This window comes from Lactuca serriola, chromosome 5 (genome assembly GCF_051521515.1).
Source record: "Lactuca serriola cultivar US96UC23 chromosome 5, Lser_US96UC23_V15, whole genome shotgun sequence".
In the NCBI taxonomy this organism is placed as follows: Eukaryota; Viridiplantae; Streptophyta; class Magnoliopsida; order Asterales; family Asteraceae; genus Lactuca; species Lactuca serriola.
This window is the reverse complement of record NC_136412.1, coordinates 206694439-206712185: the sequence shown is the minus strand read 5'-3', so window position 1 is coordinate 206712185 and position 17747 is coordinate 206694439.

Here is a 17747-nt window from a genome sequence, read left to right as displayed (position 1 = left end):
AGGAAACACTTTCACTAAATATATTTTAGCTAGATAGCAATTGTAATATTTGCATTCTCAAAGTCGTTAGTGGAGCATGTGTGGTTTACCAGCACAATAACATGGAGTTATGAGAAGTGGAAAAAGTCTAAACAATTGAGACTATGATTACGACATCCCTTTTCATAGTTCCTAAAAATTGTTTAGACACACCTGTGAGCTATCTAAGATAAGGTGTATGATTATGATAAAGTTTTATCAAAGCAATCGAGTATCAGAAGTCTAAACTTTGGTAAGAAAGTCAATAAAGTATTGATTTCTAGAAGTCGAGTTGATTTCTGAGTACATGTCAAAGCTAGTGGGAGCATAAGTGTTATGCTAATAATCATCATGTTAGTGGGAGCATGATAATTATGATAAGGTTGCAAGTTAGCAATGTTAATTATAGAAAACAAAAGTTTCAATTGGGAAAAAGTTGTTTTGCTATAATTTAAGGAGAGGAATTATACTTCATCTCAAATCTAAAAGCTTAGATTGAGGTTTTAATCGTATTTAGTCAAGGATATATATATATATATATATATATATATATATATATATATATATATATATATATGAATTTCATGTTGGAATGTCTCAACATAAGGAAATTCTGTATATGGTACCATTATTTGCGTTCTAAAATTCGATTATGATTACGGCATCTCTTTTCATAATCTGAATTATAAGAACTTGGCAAATAGAAATGGAAATGTTATAGCAAAAGACTGGTTTAGTCTTTATGTGAGACATCATGAATCGTGTCCCATATGCTTCGGATATAGGATCGATTACATGCGTTGTATTCACTCTTTCTAAGTTTTTCCAAATGCCTGGGGCATTAAGAAGGGAAAAGCTCTAGAATTGGATGTGACTAAAAAGGATTAAACAATTGTCGAGGACAACCCAAGTTTTAACAAAGATTGGTTGCTCAAGGACAGTTGGAAGTATAGTGATAATTCAGGAAGGACCATATTGACATAATCTATAAGGAGGCAAATCTTGTTCAGAAGTGATAGTCAAAATGGAATCTAGAAATGTTTCAAAGTTAGAAATTATTCAATCTGTGTAAGTTTAGGAAACCTAATGGAAGAAGGATGTTTCCAAGGAGCTGATCTCCTTTGGAATGCTCTTTAATGTTTGTTGTCAAGTCTTTCTGACTTTGTGCATAATCATTACAAGAGGATCAATGCATCTAAGTTTAGAATCTAACAGATTTCAGTAAATGGCATGAATTTGGAATTCTTGCATTTGCAATAAGGATTTGGGAATCTGAAAAGAGGACCATTGGAGTGATGTTCAGTTGATCTATTTCACAAAGTAAAGATCATAGACAAACGTAGTATGCATACTTGGTGTGTGGCATGACTAGAGTTTAGAAAACATAGTGTACATGCTTGGAGCATGGGACAACTATTGTTTTAAATTCAAGAATAAAGTTGATAGCTGAAACAGTATACAATGAATAATGTGTAATCATATGGTGATAAATAAAAGGTGTTTTATTTATTTTCATAGGTTTTGATACCATATTGGATTCAATTATTCTTGTGTTTCATTTTGCATGTTTTGATTTCCAGAATAAACTAAGTTATTCTTCCGGAATGACTAAGTTATCAAACCATCCACAGTCGGTCATATGTTGGAAGTAGATATGAATTAAGATTGTCATGGGTTGTCTTGTAGAGGTCTAAGGTGTTGGACAAAGGGCTACAATACTCATGAGTGCTCATAAGTTCTGAGTATTGGATTCAACCCGCACTCATTGGAATCACTTCATGGATTTTATCACGAGTGATCATGAGACGATAATATCTTATATTCTTCAAACCTAGAGATATGAGTTGTTACTATGAGTTGATAGTACATTGATTGCACGAAAACACATTGGTAACTCGATGTTATAAAATGTGTCTTTGTGTATGATTCAACAAGTAGTAGAACAAGCCATATGAGTCGAAGTTTATCCATTCATTTTCCCTTCGGGATAAAAGCGATATCTGTGGGCCCCTTGATGATTTGATGATGACAAATGGAAGTGCTCGGCCGGGCCAGGACTGATTTGATTTGTTCAATTAGGCAGTCGTCATAAATCAGAAATCGGGAAACAAAAAATGGACAGAGAGAATGATTATAATCCATGTCTCAGTCCATATGATATCTAGAATGGAGGAATATATGATCCCTTATCTAATGGACAAGTCACTAACAAAGGTCAGAGTTCATCTACAAGGTTAGAGTTCGACAGAAGCTTTTGAGAGCTACGATTGCTAGTCGGTTCTTGAAGTCATACTCAATAATAGTTTTAGACTTATCCAAGTGGGAGACTATTGGATTAATTTCCAAGTTCATAACTATAATTGGTAAGACTTGACCTGAACCGACATGGTCCATTTGGGTTGCATGGCATCATGCATTTGGATAGACTATAATGAGAGAAATAAGACACTTATGGTTATTAATATACTATAGGTTCTAGTATATTAATAATAAGAATAATAAGATTATTTAATTAGTATTGATCAAGAATTAATCTAGGATTAATTAAGTGATCAAAAGAAGACTAATTAAATATATGGGTTGATTGTGTAAATCATCCATACTTATATAGTGGGCTAATGCTCCATGGGTTATCTAGTTGGGCTAAAACGCATATGATGCTCCATGGATGCTCCATGGTGTTTTTTTACCCATGAACCATGGAAATGAAAGGCCATGTTAATTAGGGTTTACATGGTGTAACCCTAACTATATATGCATCTTATTCTTGACCAAAATCGGCCACTGGAGAGAGTAAGAAAGGGCTAGCCGATTTTCATGAAGTGTAGAATTCTCTCAAGTTATTCCAACTGAATTTGGTGGTGTGTGAACCATTTAAGGTGTCACACTTAAGGCACTTGGCACTCAAGCTTCATGAAGAATTTCTACATGAAAGAGGTATGTATTCTATCTTGTTATATTCATTGTTTTGTATGTTAGATTGGGATAATACCTTGGATGTTCATATTTGTATGTATAATAGAGAAAACATAGATCCAAGGTATTTAGGGTTGCATATACACTTAGGAGTGTTAGAATGCTCAAAACCCAACACAAGGCTCATTTCCCCCTTTTGCTATCATATTTAGAGCACCATAGTTGACCCAATAACTTCACAATAGGAGCAGGTAAGAATCATTTGATCCATTGCGTTTTCCACTCTGGATATATTAAACCCGAAACATGAAAAATGCATTTAGATTGAGCTTCGACGAGTAAACCATGTACTAGAGGTAAGAATGAGAAGAGACCACCAATGAACTGATTTCTAGTTGCAATAGCTAAGATTCTACATCACATTTGTAGATCGGTGGCATGATTTCCAACTTCTGCTGCTTAAAAAATTGCTCAAGATCAAAACTAACATAAGTAGATATAGAACTTATGATGCATCGTAATAATTTTATACGAGTCTTTCTGAAAGAAAATAATGCGCAACTGATATAATGGATTATGAATTGTAAGGTTCATAATGGATGGTCTGTATCGTAGAGAGAGAAAAATGAGAAGAGAGATATGTACAGAGATAAATGCAGAGAGAAAAAGAGGTGGGATACATAGAGAAAGAATGTCTAAAAAATGTTCTCAAATGTTCTTATTTTATAAAATGTTCTCATTTGAACATAACTCTCTCTCTCTCTCTCTCTCTCTCTATATATATATATATATATATATATATATATATATATATATATATATATATATATATATATATAGAGAGAGAGAGAGAGAGAGGGAGAGAGGGAGAAGTAGGTTCAACTATTCTAACTAATTATTGTGCAGATATCGTATGCTATGAGAATTACTAAAAGAATAAGTTGTTTAGCAACGCGAATACATTTAACCTTACAAAAACAATGTCATTTTCATGTATTCTCGCTAATTATTATTATTTTTTTTCTCATACATCGTTTTCACTTATTTTCATTCTGACATAATACGACCCAATAAACATTCTGACAGAAATGAGAATAATAATAATAAATGTATAATAACCTTATAGACAGTTTAATTACTGAGAATGTGTGATAAAGATAATAGTTATGTAAGATTGAACATATTCGCATTGGTAAACAACTTATTGTCTTATTATTTTTTTTTCTCATACATCGTTTGTAAGATTGATCGAGTTTTTTTTTTGAAGTCAGTGTTGATGTTTATTAATTCTCATAGAGATTCAAAAAAAAGAAGTTTTTTTTAAGTTTATATATATATATATATATATATATATATATATATATATATATGTATATATATATATATATATAAACTTTAAAAAAAAACACTTCTTTTATTTTGTTTATGAAAAGTTAAGGTCTATTTTTTATCAAGAAAATTACTAAATATATCAAAATTCATATTTTTGGTACTCTTTAGACATAGATTCAAATTAATGTTTAAAAAGAAAATTCAAAATTTCACTTCAGATTCACATCTACTCAGATCAGATTCACATTGGGAATCTACTCAAATTCAATTTGTGAATCTACTCAGATTGATAGTGTGAATAGCAGTACGATGGATTCACATTGCGAATTTTGATAACTAAATTTTATACAGTTCAAACTCACAATGTGAGTAAATTCATTTGTTGATTTTACATAACTAATTTAAAAGTAATCAAAACGATAAAATATTATAAAATTACATGAAAATATATTTCGATTCATATTTGAATTTCACTTAATTTGTGAATATCAAAGACTTGAAATAGTAAGTCATAGTCACATTGTGAATGTTAAAATTGAAGTTTTTACAGTTTAGATTCACAGTATGAATCTGAACTAACCGAGTTTTTTTTAATCGATGTTGATGCTTATTTACAATGGACACAAATTAAGATTTTTGGTGTAATTAGTTTTTTTTTTGACAAAAAAAACCTAAATATTGAAAAATAATAACAAAACGAAGTGAGTTTTTTTCAAAAAAGAAAAGTTTGTTTTATATATCAACATGCATCTCTATGGAAAAATGCCGAAAAATCGTGACCAAAGGTATATTCGGTTTTTTTTTTTATTTATTTATTTTTTAAAACATGGCTTAAAAAAATTAAATGAAAAAATAGGTGGGCTTTTGGTAAAAATGTGAGTTTTATAGTATAATCAGTTGTATGTATGTTCAGTATACAAGTGTACATTAATTACCTTGTCCGTTGATCATTATGATTTCCGACGCACACGATTGGTTTCTTGGTTCCTTGTTAATAATGATTCTTTATTGAAATTCAACACACACACGCACACACACACATATGTATATATATATATATATATATATATATATAGAGAGAGAGAGAGAGAGAGAGACAGACAGAGACAGAGACAAAGAGAGAGAGAAAGAAAGAAAGAAAGAAAGAATGGGTCATTTGAGAACTTGTAGTTTCCTAAGAGTGGAGCGTTAGATCAAAATTGATTAAACTTTTTAATGGCCTTGATCAAAGATGACACATATGTAATTATAAACAATAGAAATGGTAATCTTGAATTTTTAAAATAAATGAGGAGGGTTGTTTCTGTATAAGAAATTGAAATACCTACTAATTAATTAAAACAATATAGCAACATAATTTATTTCTCTCTCTCTCTCTCTCTCTCTCTCTCTCTCTCGTGTTCACTACTCTCTCTGTCTTGTTCATCCATATCTAGAAGAACAACCATCAGATCTATATAATCAATTAACAAATATGTAATCAACACTCCTGCATAGGTGGTTGATCTACATGCCGACTCTCTTCAACGAAAATAACCCTAAGTGTTAGCCCGTTGTCGTTGGTCTCCTCGACGATCACATCTCCTAGATCACTATTGCTTCCTCCAACGATCGGGCTACATCCAAGCAATTGATTTCTCTAATCGTTTTCTCGTTGTCAATGCACTCGATTTCTGCAATTGTTTTCAAGCCGATTTCTAACGCCCTTTGATCGCAATAGCCACACTCCTCCCTTCTTCTCGCCGTCTTCAACAACCACACTTCCTCGGAAAAAATGTAACTTTCATAAACTTAAAAGATTATATCTATTTGATGATCAGTAGACTGTGTGACGTGTTGATTATTGTGATTGTAAAAAAGGTTGTGTGTTGGCAAGTGAAATTACATTCTGTTGTAATCACATGTCTAATGCTTAAATTTAAGACATTTCTAGCAAATAATCAATTGATTTGCAGATTATATGGAGCAAGCAGAAATTAGCACTCGTCCATGGAAGTCGGTTTGTCTATGATCATGGAAGGTCAAACAACTTTTGTTTCATTCTTATTGTACAAAAACGAAAAAAGAAAAAGAATATTGATTATACTTTCTAGCTAATATCCATTTATAAAGGAATGATTATAATGATCCAGTTCCAAGTTCCAACCTTTGTTTTTGGAAGTTGTTTATATATCAATTTGTGATTCGGTGAACTTGAATTAGAATTTGGAGAAATGGAGGTTAGACAGGTTATATTCTTAATAGTTTGATATAAACTTCAGCTTTCTCATTGTCTTTTTGTGGGAGTCAATAATCATAAACCCTAATTATTAAGAAGGAATTATGTGGAAAAAGGGCATGGTTGGTGCATAGTGAGTTGCATCTTGACATTTATAACATTGTGTTTTTTTGTAAGGTAAGAAGTTTGAAAATTGAGTTATCTTAATAGTGTTTTTCAAGAGATGTGGTAATTGGTATGCCATATGTGTTAATTGGTATGCCATATAACATTTTTTTTTCTTTAGATGATGTTACAAATGGAATATTCACAGAGGTCCTTTACTTACTGTAGTCAAAATTATTTCAAGCCCTTTTTACTTTTACATCAATTCATCTTTCATTTCTTTTATTACTATATTTTATAATATCACTTTTTTATTTTATTTTTTTATATATATTTTTTTGCAGAGGAGTTGAGGAGTTAACTAAAGAGACCATGAAGATATTGAATTGACGATTGAACTAGATTTAATTGGAGTTACAAAAATAATGGAAAAAAACTTTGATATAAAATTATTCATTACAAATTAGATTTGTATATACAATCATCGATTGACAACTAAAATACAACATTCACAATTTAATAAACCAGTTAGTTCATTTATTCACTATTTAATGCAAAATATTTATAAAAACCAATACGTTCTTATATATTTATACAAGACAAAAAATAAAGTTATTCATAATAAATGTTAGTACAAACATTCATATATAAATGATTAATATTTTAACACAAAATTCATTAAAAAATCATAGCTTAATACAATCAATTCACAATTTAGTACACAAAATTCATAGATTAATACATTCAATTCACAGTTTAGTACACACAATTCACAACTTAATAAAATAAATACACAGTTTAGTACACATAATTATACATTCACATTCATATTATCAACTTAAAATTTATATTTATACCTTCAAATATAGAGGTTAATGCTTCATTTAAAGTTTATTTATACAATATTCACAATTTAAATTTCACATAATTTATTCAAAATTAGATAAAATTATATATGTATATAATGTTTCTTTCATCTTATATTTCATAAGCAAACCAAAAATTCATAAAAAGTTCAGAGTTTAATACAACCAATTTACAACTTAATATAGTCAATTCTTAGTTTAATATACAACTAATGCAGTCAATTCATAGTTTAGGTTGTTTAGCACACAAAATTCACATATTAATACAATAAATTCACAGTTTAATCCACAAAACATATACATTCAAACCTTAAAGCTTACACTTCAAGAATTTGATTCACAATTTAATAAAGTAGTTCAATACTCCCATTTACAATATTCACATCTTATAGACACAATTTAAAGTTTATAATTTTCATTTAGGCAAATCATCAAACACATTGTGTACATTAAAAAAATCATTAACAATATTTATAAAACTTACATTATTTATAAAAAGAAAAAACAATCACAATATAACTTACGTTATTCATAGATTAATGAACAAGTTTATACACTTATTCACAAATTAATGTACAAAATACATTATTCACTGTTTAAAATTTTCATTTAGGAAAATCATCAACCACCTTGCATCCATCATGAAATGGTTCCTGACATGAAAATAATTGTACAGAGGTAAAAAAAAACACACATGCGACCCTCATCATAACCAACCTCTTATGAAGAAGAAGTGGTTGTCACAACACCGTTGAATCTCTTCGATCTGGCTTTTTTGCTTGCCTGACCACATGGATTTTGTGTTTTTGGTTGCCGACACTCTTAGATCTTGCCTCACGGGTTGTTGGTGGTGTTACGGTCTTCCTTGGTGGTGGCGAAGAGTGTAAAAATTACATATCTAGATCAGGACAATTATAACACTAAGAACCGAGATTTTTGGGATATTTATGATGTAGGATGTTATTTTGATGTCAAGGGAATTTTGTTCATTTTTGTAGGTTATTTCAGGTACAATTTCCTTCCTTATTTAAAAGCTTATTAAGTGTTTGGGGAGTTTGGTCCTACGCGGGGCATAGGGCAATCTCCGACGCAACATTTCGGGGATTAAATGATGTTCGTGGGTCGTAGATCAGGTTACCAGTGTGTAACTGCCCTTGAGCAAAACCCTAATCTGGGGGTGTTTAAATGTAACACCCGTTTATTTATTAAGTTAAATAAATAAATTAACGAACGAATAGAAGCCCTAAAATAAATAATTATATGGAAAGTTGTTGGTTTCGGGAGCCAAAGGATATAATTTAGACTTTCGGGGGTTAAAAGGGTGATTTCAGGACTTATGTTGAATAGGTTTTGGGGGCTTAGGGGCTGGATGGTAATTTATGGGCCTTAATTGAGAAGAATGAGAGGAGGAGGGAATCGTTAATATGGTTGAAGTTTGGAGATTGGACGGGATTTTATAACCCGTCACCTTACCACTCTCAAACCCTAATCCTAAATGGAAGTTGCAGCCGCCATCTTCGTATCTATGCTACTCTCACCGGCGCCACCGTCCCCTCCATAGACGCCGCTACGAAACGCCGTATCACCCTCAGCCTACCGAGTGTGTGCATCACCTGAAGGTCGTGTCGGTAGTAGACGACTAGAACTGCTGCCATCCTTCCCCCGCCATCGCAATGTCGCCATGCCATTCTTCCGATCAGCGAAGGAAACCAGCGACCTCAGCACTGCCACCACAGCCTCCGTGACGCCATGGTGAGCCGCCGATAGTGTGACCCCAACGATTAGAGTGGAGATTGAGACATCAGTTGTTGTTGTTCTAAATCACCGCCCTTCTCCTATTTGTTCTGCCGATCTAAGCGTCGCTGTTGCCGGATGTTACTCCAATGTCGTCGCCACCATATGGTTATCATCGCAAGAAGCCGCTGCTGCCCGACATCTCGCGCCACCGCTGCCCCAACGGCTATTCCCTTCTGTTTCCGGCCACCATTCGCTGCACGTCACCAGGTGGGGGCTTTTTCAAGCTAGAGTGGGAAGCTGTTGCTGATTATGTCGGTTGGATGGGCGTGATAGTCTAGCCAGAGATTGAGAGAAAACCCACCATGGCCGCCGACCATGATGGTTGTTGCCTTGAAACCAATTTCTGCCACAACAAGCCACCGCAAGGTGGTGGCTGTGTGTGTGGATCCTCGCATGAGTATGTGTTTGAAGTCGTTTGTGAAGTATCAGGCCGGAAAACATAAAAGAAACCCACCATGGGTGGTGGCTGCCGCCATGCGCCACCACTGGCCACCACAAGGTGGTTGTGTGTGTGATTAGTTTGTTTAGTGTGTTTATTTTGGGATTAGAGTTTGTAAAATGTAATCATAAAATGGAATAATGAAAGGAAATTCCACCACCTTAGGGTGGTGGCTGCCGCCTCCTGCCGCCATCGGCCGCCGTGTCAGGTGGCGGTGTGCCTCGTTGTATGGTGACTCATTTGTGGTGTTTGGACAAGGGACACAAACCCTAATGGGCATATTAGACCTTAATGGGCCCAAAGAAGCTTAATGGACATAAAAGCCCAAACATTTGGTTAATGGGCTTAAGGAAACCCTAATGGGTCTAATGGACCCTCGTTAACCCAAAGAGACCCTAATGGGCCCAATAAGGCCCATAGTGACCTAAAAGCCCAACCAATGGGCTAATCGGCTAGTGTTGGGTTTGGAAAACCTTAAGGGCATAAAACCCTAATTATGAGAACTAATCGGTGCACACACACGAGAATTATTTAATAGTTTTAAATATTAAATAATAATCATTGGCAAAGACTAATCTAAGCAATATGGGACTTAATGGATTAAGTCCTTAATGGGTTAAGTAGGAAACTTAACCCTAATCGACATTTTATGTGAAACCCTAACTTCACTTGGGTTTATCATTAGGCCTTTCTATTGGGCCTTGATGGTTGGATTATTTATGGGCCATCCAAGAATAATTATATGGACTAAAATAATTTAATGGGCCTAGGGTAAGGCCCATGTAAGGGGCTTGGGCCCAATTTGGAAAATTAGGCCATATGTTGGGCTTTTATTCCTAATTGACTTTGGGCCTATGGATTGGGCCTTGGGCTTAAATAAGCCAAGCCTGGGGTAATGTAGTAATTATCCAAGTATGGTTATGAGTTGGGACCCAATTATTAATTGGGTGATATTTTGGTGTTGATAGTTTGGGAATCTGTCAGCCAGCAGCTGGGGTCGAGTCTGCGGGACTTCAACAAGTATGGGATTGTGTCTTCGGGACTTCAGCATTGTGAGGTAAGTTACCTCCAGTAGCGGTGGGTCTAAGGCCACAATGTCGGCCCACCAGTAGGAGACGTATGATAGATGATTGTCTCTGTGATATCATCTAGGTTTGCTACTACCTAATATGTTATATGCTAGCATGATATGTTTTACGTGATAGTAGTAGAGTTCGGTTGTTAAGACCGGAGGGTAGTCAGACACCCCAGATACGTCTGACAGAATGTGATGTTATGTTTATATGCTAGCATGATCTGTTATATGAGTTAGAGGTAGTAGGAGGGGGGCAGTCCCCGAGTTTGGTTGTTAGGACCGAAGGGTAGTTCAGACACCCCAGATATGTCTGATAATCTGTTATGTTATGATATGTGATAGTAGTAGTAGTAGGGGGTGAAATAGTCCCCGAGGTTTGGCCGTTAGGACCGAAGGGTATTCAGCACCCCAGAATGGCTTGACATGGGTAGACGGCACCCCAGAATGGCCGCATGGGTAGGTTGGCACCTCAGAATGGCCGTACCGGGTAGGTCAGGCACCCCAGAATTGCCTGGCAGTATGTATGTTATGTGATTGTATGGTATGTGGTACCATGGGGGAACTCACTAAGCTTCGTGCTTACGGTTTTCAGTTTTGGTTTCAGGTACTTCATTTTCAAAGGGAAGGAGTCGGCTTGATCGCAGCGCATCACACTATGGTTTTCCGCACACGAGATCTTTGGGATTACACTCTGATATTGTTTTATGATAACACGCTTAATCATTTCTACTTTGGTTTTGACATGACATGATATTACAGATGTTTTATTACATTGTTGGTTTTATAATGGCGTCTTTAAAAATGGAATTTTTGGCCTGTATTTTTGGGATGTTACAAGTTGGTATCAGAGCCTTGGTTTGAGGGATTCGGGCACACTCACGGGTGTGTTTGAACTCAAACTAAGGACTTGGCATGAAAATTTTCAAAAGTAAAATCGTTTTATAAAAAGAAGTTTGAAAAGAGAAAAAAAAAACATTAAAAAGAACAAGGTGTGTGATGCGTACAATCAGCCGAGCTCAAGTAAGTCTTCCCCAAGATATCCATACATGTTTTGAGATGTTATGATATGATATGCTTATGAGAACTGCATGCTAGGTTAGGGCTGAGGATCTAGGAGGATGCCTTAAATGCCTATTGTATGTGCTTGTAGACTTGCATGCTAGTACTGATCAGTCAGTGATAGGATAGCCTGTTAGGGTTATGCCTGATTGTATGTTCCTTTGAATTTCATGTACAGATTCCTGATTAGAAGATAGAATGATTTGATTGGTATATGATTGTTAGATTTTCCATTGTCTGAATGTTGTTTGCTTTGTGCTTTGTGGACTCTTAGTAATGTTAGTTAGCTATTAAGTGAGTATGCTAAGTCACATGTGGCACGGGCTGGATAATCTCAGAGTGATAGATTTGACCCTATTGCGCAGCTCTCGTTTGAGTCTAACCGTTATAGGGATGAGTATGTTACTTGAAGGATTATCTAATCTTTGTTGCATATGACTATATTCTTGAGGTAGTTAGTTGACATTACTGGGAATCATTCAGCAGCTGAGGACTGGGTGAGTTCGGGAACCTAGGGAAACCTAGGATATATTTCAGTGAGTTAGTAGTGAGGCTCAGTTAGACTTGGGTGTACCAATTGAGGAAGTGACTTGGAGGATCCGAGAGGATTGCTGAGGAAAGTATGGATAGGTGTGGAAGGTAGTATTGGGCTCGTACTACTGAAAGCACAGGATCCATACTCGAATCAGCGAGAGTCTTGGAGAATCTAAGAAGCTTCAGGGAAGAGTTTGACCCAATTTGGGGACAGAGGATGTTCCAGTTGTTGCAGCTTAGCCATTGGCAAGCAAGCTAGTGCGCGTGACTGGGTGTCAGACCGTGAAGGATATGATTTCCAAGAGTTGCAGATGCAGGATCGATTTGGGAGCACCCTGGAAAGAGAGGTGTGTGCCAGGTGCGTATAGTAGGGGTCTCGGGAAGAGACCTACGATTTCTGATCATCAGGTGAAGGGCCAACAGGGTCAGAGTCAATGCAGCACGTACAAGACAGTGTATAAGGGACTTTGTCGCTCCGAGGGTTTAGGCTACTATAGGGTAGTGGGGTTGGTCATGTCAGCAGAAGGTGATTAGTATTCGTCCAGTTGTTGCGGGTATGTCATCTTTAATTGCTATTAGATGGGTGTTGGGGATACGTATCGCGTTGGAGTTATGAGTGAGTTTGGATAAGATAGATATCGGGGCGTTTTCCTGCTAGTGTTTGGGTTATCAAGGATCATATATGCCATCCTGCAAGCCGAAAGGTCCTTGATGAACCCAAAGAGGGACGCATCTTGCGGAGTGGGTTCCGCACATACCGTTATCATTTCAGATCTTTGTCGGGATCTATACAGGAGTATTATTTAGAGGATACTCGATCAGGGTAGGAGTGATCGTCCTCCAATGAAGTTAGCGTTCAGAGGTTCTATCACTATTCAGGCATGGTTGGTAATTGTTTATGGATGAACATTGGAGTTCAAGGCACTACCGTTGCTAGGAAAAAACTGGTGACAGGAAGAGGGTAGTGTCAGTCGTGGGTGTTAGATGCATAAGTGGTTGGTCATTGGATGTTCAAGAGAATTGTGTTTTCGCATGGGCCGTGTTCGGTTAGAGTTTAGTGGTACTGCAAGATTGGGAGAGGGAACGAGGATTCGTCAGCTAGAGTGAAGATTAAGGTCTTCAATTGATAGCATGTTAGATGGATTGAGGTGTCAGACTGGATCAGATTTCAAGAGTACTCATCGAGATTTCCGAGGATGGGAGATCTCAAGGTTTAAGCAGCGATTAAACGCTAGCATTGGCAGGCACAAGTTGTCATTAGTGGGATATTAGAAAGCGAGAAGGGTTGGGAATCCTTCAATTCTTATGTAATGTGAAGACTTAGTCGAATCTAAGTGGGGGAGAGACTTTTTATAAAGTTCTCCAACTGTGAGTTCTAGTTGCGCAAGGTGCAATCTCTTGGCCACCTTGTCAACCAAAAGGGTATTCTAGTTCTTTCGGCCAAGATAGAGGCCGTGATGCAGTGGGAGATTCCGAGGTCTCCATCTGAGATTCGGAATTTCTTGGGTATAGCGGGTTAGTACCGGAGATTAGTACGGGACTTCTCCGAGATTGAGGTTCCTTTGACCCAACTGACCAAGAAGTCGGTGGCCTTTCATTGGGGGCGTGAGCAACAGGCAGCATTCGAGACTCTCAGACAATGGTTGTGTGAGGCACCGATTCTCACCCTGCCAGAGGGTGTAGATGATTTTGTGGTTTACTATGACGCTTTGATCATGGGCATGGGTGCGGTACTGATATAGTGGGGTCACGTGATAGCAGGTTTCGGGAACCAGGTTATGATGGGTTTTAGCCATAAGAACTTTCCTATGTGCGCATGCAAAACCCTAATGCTCAGATCTAGGCTTTCTAATTAAACATGCTTTGAATCCAAGACTTCTAATGACTAATTAGGTTAAATAACAACATTGAAACAGATCTAGAACAGTACCTTTGAGTTCCTTGTTGATCTTGAGGTCTTGGAGCTTCTAGAGTCACAAATATCACTCCTCTAATGGCTTACAAACACCAAAGCAAGGAGGATGATTTTGGAGAGAGGAGAGGGGAGGAATTTCGACCAGAGGTTCCTTACTTTAGGTCAGGTGTCGAATTCCCCATGCCATAGGGTCTATTTATACCTGTAGACTCCTTAAGGGTTACAACCTAAACCCTAATTGGATAATCTTCTCTTAAGGCTATCCAAATCCATTCCTAGATAACTCATATGGACGATTTTAGCTATCCCTAAGCTCTTAGAATCCGTCCAAAGCATATCCCAATCGATTTACAGTCTAAATTTTAACTATCAAACAATTGACAGTTTATACCCCTTTATTTAATTAATCTCTTTAAGTCACCAAATTAATTCCAATTAATTCTATGACTTATATTAATCAAATAACTATATATTATTCTTTATAATATTTACTCTCTCTCAATAAATCATCCCATCAAGTTGCTATGGTGAAGGCAACCCAAAAGGACCATGCACAACCGGGTCAAGTACTTGCCCAATATAGTTGCAGCCTTATACACTATTCCAACAGTCTCCCACTTGGATAAGTCTAGTAACTTTACAAGTACAATTCGGTTTGCAATCGTAGCTCTCAAAGACGCTGTCAAACTCTGATCTAATCAATCTTGTCCTTTAGATAAGGGATCTTACAGTCCTCTGTTAGATATCATGCTGACAATCCTATGGAATGGTTAGTCAAGCATTTAGGTTTCTCGATCTCTGATTTATTTGACATAGAACTTAATCGAACACATCAATTCAGTTCTGACCGGGCCCGACACATAAGTCAAATCAAATCATCGAGCGGCCGAGATATCGCTTTTACCTTCTTAGATAAAAGTTACAGATAAACTTCGACTTATATGCATTTACTTATTCATTAATCAACTATACACAACAATGCGTTTTATAACACCGAGTTACTGATGCATTTTCGCATTATCAATGTACAACCAATTAACAAATAAGAAACCATATATCTAGGTTTTAACACTATATGATATTATCGTCTTGCGATCACCCTTTTTTATCATATTCCATAAGGTGATTCCAGCAAGCGCGAGTTTGTTCCAATGCTCAAAACTAGTTCATAAGCACTCATGAACGTTGCAGCAACCCTTTGCTATGTCTAACACCATTTAGACATTCTACACACCAATTCACGACAATCTTCATTCATATCTACTTCCAACATATGAACGATTGTGGACAATTTGAACAATTCTATTATTCCTAATAATTTAATCATTCTGGAAGTCAAAACATGCAAAGTGAAACAATAGTTAAATAATTAACATAAGATAGTAACATTACTCATAAATAAAACTCCTTTATTTAATCATCAAATGTTAATTACATTTATCTATTACACGTTTCTAATACTATCTAATCTATGCTAATATCATCCTTCAGCCCAATACTCCTAGCATGCTGCAAGTGCTTAACCCTACTCAGTCCCTTCGTAAGCGGATCTGCTGGGTTATCTTCTGATGATATCCTCTTCACTACGAGTTGTCCTTCTTCTACACGATGTCTAATGAAGTGATATTTTCTGTCGATATGTCTCGATCTACCATGATCCCTCGGTTCCTTGGTCAAGGCAACCGCTCCTTCGTTATCACAGAAAATCTCCATGGGCTCCTTTATGGCAGGTACTACTCCAAGATCACCGATGAAGTTCTTTAGCCATATTGCCTCCTTCGACGCTTCGCGCGCTGCAATGTACTCTTATTCTCACGTTGAATCAGCTACGGTCTCCTGCTTGGAACTTTTCCATGTCACTGCTCCTCCATTTAGGGTAAAGACCCATCCCGTCTGCGAACGGTAGTTGTCCCTGTCGGTCTGAAAACTGGCGTCACTATACCCTCGCACCTTCAAGTCATCACTTCCTCCGAGGACTAAGAACCATTCATTCGTCCTCCGAAGGTACTTAAGGATATTCTTTACCGCAATCCAATGTGCTCTGCCAGGATTCCCTTGATATCTGCTAACCATGCTCAAAGCGAAGTCTACATCAGGGCGAGTACAAGTCATAACATACATGATTGAGCCAACTGCGGAAGCGTATGGTACTCGGCTCATTTCTGCTATTTCAGCTTCGGTACTCGGACTTTGAGTCTTACTCAACTTGGCATTACTTTGTATCGGCAATTCTCCCTTCTTCGAGTTTTCCATACTAAAACGTTTTAGTACCTTCTCTAAGTAAGTGTTCTGACTAAGTCCAATTAGTCTCTTACTTCTTTCTCTCACTATCCTTATTCCCAAAATGTAAGAAGCCTCTCCGAGGTCCTTCATAGCGAAGCACTTCCCGAGCCAGGACTTAACTTCCTGCAGAGTCGGGATGTCGTTTCCTATGAGTAATATGTCATCGACATATAGAACGAGGAAGCTTACTATACTCCCACTGGCTTTGACATATACACAAGACTCGTCTTCTCTTCGTATAAATCCAAACTCTTTGATTTTCTCATCGAAGCAAAGATTCCATCTGCGAGACGCTTGCTTAAGTCCATAAATGGACTTCTCAAGCTTACACACTCTATTCGGATGCTTCGGATCCACAAACCCCTCGGGCTGAGCCATGTAAACATCCTCAGCCAACTTCCCGTTAAGGAAAGCGGTCTTGACATCCATTTGCCAAATCTCATAATCATGAAATGCGGCAATAGCTAGCATCACTCTAATAGATTTAATCTTCGCAACTGGTGAGAAGGTCTCATCATAGTCAACTCCGGGAGTTTGAGTAAAGCCCTTCGCAACCAATCGCGCTTTATATGTGTGCATGTTTCCATCCACGTCGGTCTTCTTCTTGAAGATCCACTTGCACCCAAAGGTCTTACGTCCGAGCACATAATCAACCAAATTCCAAACTTGGTTATCATACATGGATTGGATCTCGCTATCCATTGCCTCTTTCCATTTCGCAGACTCCGGGCCTGCCATGGCTTCCTTATAGCTATTAGGTTCATCAAGATTTATTAGTGTACCATCACTAATATACGTGTCCCCCTCGGTAGTAATATGAAAGCCATAAAACTGGGGATGAACTCTAACTCTATTGGAACGTCTAAGAGGTAAGGATTCGTCAATCGGTTCAACCGGAGTTTCCTCCTCGGGTTGAGTGCCAGCGATAGAGGTTCCTTCATCTATCGACTCTTGAATCTCTTCAAGTTCGATTTGCCCCCCACTGTCTCCTTGGCTTATGAGTTCTCACTCTCGGAAAACTCCTCTCCTCGCAACGAAGACCACATTGTCCTTCGGTCTATAGAAGAGATATCTAAAGGATGTCTACGGGTAGCCGATGAAAATACATCGCTCACTTCGAGGTTTAAGCTTGTCGTGAGTATCTCGTCTTACGAAAGCCTCGCAACCCCAAACCTTGATATGTGCCAACG